The 4907-nt window shown below is 44.6% G+C and overlaps 1 long non-coding RNA gene across 1 annotated transcript; it reads left to right on the forward strand.

Annotated features, from left to right (window-relative positions):
- The first annotated feature begins 453 nt into the window (after positions 1–453).
- On the forward strand, positions 454–928 carry LOC123409186. The gene is made up of 2 exons (XR_006612833.1): positions 454–687; positions 797–928. It is a non-coding gene; the product is annotated as an uncharacterized LOC123409186 (long non-coding RNA).
- Positions 929–4907: the final 3979 nt, after the last annotated feature.

A 4907-nucleotide genomic window follows, 5' to 3' on the forward strand; every position in this document is an offset into this window, starting at 1 on the left:
TATATATAGACCACCTACTAGTTTAACCCTAACTTCTATGGATCTTGGGATGCGGTTTTTCTACAGCGCGTTGCGTTCATAGCGGCAATCCCAGCCGCTAGCGCGCGTGTGAGGATCAACGCCACATGCAGTCATGTATAGCGTTTTACCCGGTCATCCAGCCCACCGTATTCCACTGTTATGGGCCCTCCCAGGTTCTCTCATGTGACACCACCTTCCCATTATCCCTTCTCTATCACCTGAGGAGAAGAAGCTCTGCTTGTTCTGCAGCAATGGCGACGAGGAGCGGCTACACCTGAGAAGGAGGAAGCTCAATCATGTCGATGGTATTCGTCCACGGGAGTGTCGAATCAAGCGAAGCTCTTCAGGTTAGTTGTTCTATTTGCTCCTTTCCCCCCTTTCCCTTTTTTTTGATTTTCAGATCCTCTTTGCTTAAACTCGATCCCCACCTCATATTCAGCACGTCCACGATATGGAGGGCGAACTGCCTGAGCAGATTATCGATCCGAAGTTCTGTGGCATGGATACCTCGTCTGTCCACAAATGTTTATCCATGCTTATCCTCGCATCTCACCCAATCTGCAGCACGTCCCCGGATAGAAGAGAAACTCTCGCTAGAGTTCTTGATCTGGACTGCTACGGGATAGACATCACATCTAGCCCGTAAGGTTGATGTCGTCCTAGCAGGTATAGGGAGGAGATTCCTGGATGAGCGTATTAAGTGTTTCTCCATAGATTCATATTTTCTTCCCCTTATCAGACATTTCGATTTTTTACTTTGAATCCACTCTGATAGGTTGCGATTCAATAATGGAAAAGGCCTACTTAGATGTAATGACAGAGAGAAGCAACAACGAGTTTGACAATGAGCAGCTTGTGAACAAGTAGAAGAACACAATATTTCGCAATAAAATTAGGATGTCAACGAGCATCTTATTCTTCAGTTGTTATCTGTCCTGTCGTGTTGGCTCATCTCCTGTTTACATAGGATTTAGTTTAACGGTTCAGAGTTGCTGTATCAATTTCCTAGATCACATTGTGTCATTGATATCCTTACTGCAAAAAGAAAAACGTTGGCATAAATTTATTTGTATATCATGTTTTGACGCACTGGAATATGCATAATTTTTAGTACTGCCTCTTTCTCACAATAAGTATTTCAATTTGGGTTTTGATGCACTAATTTGGAAAGTAGGGAGTATGATCCTACAAATTGTGTAACTTGTAAATTTGTGTAACTGACGGGGATGTATTGAGGTTGTGCTTGCGAGCCTGGATCGATGACATTTTTTGTAACTGGACTTATTCAATAAAGTTCAGTATATTCCACTAGTAAAGTGCTGAAGCAATGAGTGTAGTGCTTTTCTTAATGGACAGGCCGTGCTACTGGCACTTGATACTAGTACTAAGTACCATTCATCTGTGAAAAAAGATTCGTTCTCAATTTCTGCATTTACTTTATAAACAGCCACGGTAGATAGTTTTACAGTACAAGCGTGTTGTCAAATCAACCTGTCCACGGTTGTACTGAACGTACAAGGACGCATGAGCGTAATAGTAGTACTCTCTCCAAAGCCTGGATGTGTATTCGTGTTTTATTATTCTCACCACGCGATGTTGGCTCGAGCTGGATTTCAAACCGGGATGCACTATTTTATTAACTTGATAGTACAATATCATGAGTGAGTTGGGTGAGAGATTTAAAAAGTGCTACTGTGTACTCACACATGTATTAATAGCAACTTCAATGCATGACCTCAAACGACATTCGTTTTGTTTAAATTTCGTCATTTTGATATATTAAGTACCCACCATGCGAAAAAAGATATAAGCGCACATCATTTAAGCCAATGCATTCGTTCTGTCCTATGTGTACGAAATAGATATCAACCTATCCATCTAACCAACCCGTGGTTGGATAGTTAGGAAGACAGTGGCATACTGGCATCCCTAGCCCTTCAGTTCAAATGCTCGTGCTCGCATTATTTCTGAATTTCTTTCAGGATTTTCGGCAATGCATGCTCAGTGGGAGGAGACGTTCACATTGACTACGAGGCGTCTGTGGTGACTTTGTCAATCTCAAGATGATATGTCGACCCGGTTCCTTGAAGGTTTGCTCATAGGGATAGGGTCTGCATGCGTGTGTGTTCACATGGATCAGTGTACACGCGTATATATGAGCTCCTGTCTTTGTTATGTGTTCTTGAAAAAATATCAACCTACACATGATTAGATATAAGTAAGCGGTCATTAAGATCATTGTTACTCATTCTATAATTATACATCATGTGATTTCGAATTCCATCATTAGATCATGAAGTATTTAAACCTGACTTAGAAGCGATCATATGGGTACAAAGTGGGAAGTCTGGTTGGGTGGATTTTTTCTTCTCTTTCTCTCTTGTCCGGACAGTGTCCGGGCAGTCCGATCGGTTGCTTAGGGGGGTCTGTTTGTATATGCTCTTAGTAACAAAGTTATGGACAAAGTCCTTCATGCCCGTTTTACAAAGTGTGTCACAAACATGAGTAATGTGCTTTCATTGGTATAGATGACGTAAAGTTCTTCCGACCAATCTCTCAAGTGGGCCATGTGCATTTACAAAGTAAGTTTCTATACTATGTTGCAACTAACGCTTAAACATCCATGAGAACTTTTGTTGTGCGATCTATTTGTAGTTGACAATGATCGGCAGAGTCCTTGTTTCATATATATCAATAAAAAAATCTTACACAGCAATCTCGTAAGTACGGTCCAAGCGGAAAAAAATGTTCTCCAGACTTTATTGTCTATCTTTTGTATGGATTTGTCGGACCGGTTGTCAACCATATTTTGTTGTGCCTGGTTCACTATTTTGTTCACATCTACCTATTCCTTTCTTATTTTATGTGGACATCTTTGCGTGTTATTGTTTTGCTTTCCAACATGCTGAAATAATTTCCGAAAGTGATTGTATCTATAATTTACAACATGCTGAAACCAATGTGGACCCTGTTCTCGCACCCTATCGGAAGGGGAAATCATCACCAGAGGATCACCCTCCAACGCTTCGAAATGGACACCCACCCGTGCGTGCTTACTATTTGGTACGGTGGAAACTTCCTGCGCTCATGGAACTCACAAAGGCTCCCCTTCGATGTCGCACTCGTCCTCTTCCTTTTGCCCGTAGTCCTCCGGAAACTCATGGTTGAGTGGCAAGTCATCCAGGTCCATGCCGACCTGATCACGCATGAAGGCCGCATGATCTTGATCAAAGGTGGACGGCGTGAACGCCCCTCGACGCAGCACCCTCGAAGATCAAGTTATGCATGTAGTTGTCGTCGCCAGTAGTCGACATTCCATCGAACACGTTGCATGCACCCGGCAGCACGTCGGCTGGCATCTGCCGCGCGTTTTTCCTCGCGCCTCCTGATGACGAGTCACCGACCACCGGTGTGGCGCTTTGGTTGATGGGCGCGGACGCGGGCGTGGACGGCGCCACCATGCTCACATCCGGGAGGCCTGCGGGTAGACGTAGAAGTCGGACATCGGGGTGCAAGCCGACGCATGGGGCAAGCCTGGCAGCGCCATCCGAGGGAACACGGATGAGCCGATGCTGCCCGCGGCCAAGGCGGCGTTGACGAGGAATTGGTGGAAATATAGATCTCCTCCCTCTTTTACCTCAAAATGATGTAAGATTGATGGAAGGAAAGAGAGAAGGAAAAGTTTTTCGGGGTTAACAATGGAGGAGAAAGCTATCCAAAAGTCGTTAGGGGAAATAGGGAAGAAGATCCACATTTATAGTGGGGGGTTCAAATCCAACGGTTATGCATTTGTTGTGCCTTAAGCGATACTACCGCTCTGGTGCGATAAAATTCTTCTGGATCGATCTCTCTGTGCATGAACAAAGTTTTCATCATAAAAGATAAAAAAATCATAAGTCTTTCGTGCCCTATACCTTAAGTACACCACATCCTTCAACAAAGTTCTTAAATTGTTATGAATGACGACAAAGTTCTTCCGGCTCAAGGTCAATCTCTCAAGTGTGCAACATGCATGAACAAAGTTTTCATCATAAGAGATAGAAAATATGATAGCTCCTTCCTGCCCTATACCTTAAGTGCGCCACATGCTTTAGTGAAGTTTTTAAATTGTTAAGGATGGAGACAAATTTCCTCCGGTTCGATCTCTCAAGTGCGCTACATGCATGAACAATGTTTTCTTCATAACCGATAAAAAAAAGATAAGTCCTTCGTGCCATGTACCTTAAGTGCGCCACAAGTTTGAGCAAAGTTCTTAGTTTGTTATGGATGACGTAAAGGTCTTCTGGATCGATCATGAAAGTGCACAACGATACATGACAAAGTTTCCATAATAAGAGATAAAATTTTGACAAGTCCTTCATTCACTATATATTAAGTGTGCCGCACGCTTGAGCAAATTTAGGAGGGAACACGGATGAGTCGGTGCTGCCCGCCGCCATGGCGGCGTTGACGAGGAATTGGTGGAAATATAGATCTCCTCCCTCTTTTACGTCAAAATGAAGAAGGAAAACTTTTTAGGCATCAACAATGAAGGAGAAAGCTATCCCAAAGTCGTTAGGGAAATAGGAAAGAAGACCCACTTTTATAGTGGGGTGGGGTTCAAATCCAACTGTTATGCATTTGTTGTGCCTTAAGCGTACTACCGCTCTGGTGCGATAAAGTGCTCTCCGGTGTGGCGCTGAAGTCGATACGCGCGGGCGCGGGCGTGGAAGGCGCCACCACGCTCACCTCCGGCGAGCACTCCCCGGAGAGGCGGGAGGCCTACGGGTAGACATAGAACTCGGGCATCGGGGTGCAAGCCGACGCGCGGGGCAAGTCTAGGAGCGCCATCCGAGGGAACAGTAATGAGCCGGTGCTGCCTGCGGCCATGGTGGCGTTGACGAGGA

This window comes from Hordeum vulgare, chromosome 7H, assembly GCF_904849725.1.
Source record: "Hordeum vulgare subsp. vulgare chromosome 7H, MorexV3_pseudomolecules_assembly, whole genome shotgun sequence".
In the NCBI taxonomy this organism is placed as follows: domain Eukaryota; kingdom Viridiplantae; phylum Streptophyta; class Magnoliopsida; order Poales; family Poaceae; genus Hordeum; species Hordeum vulgare.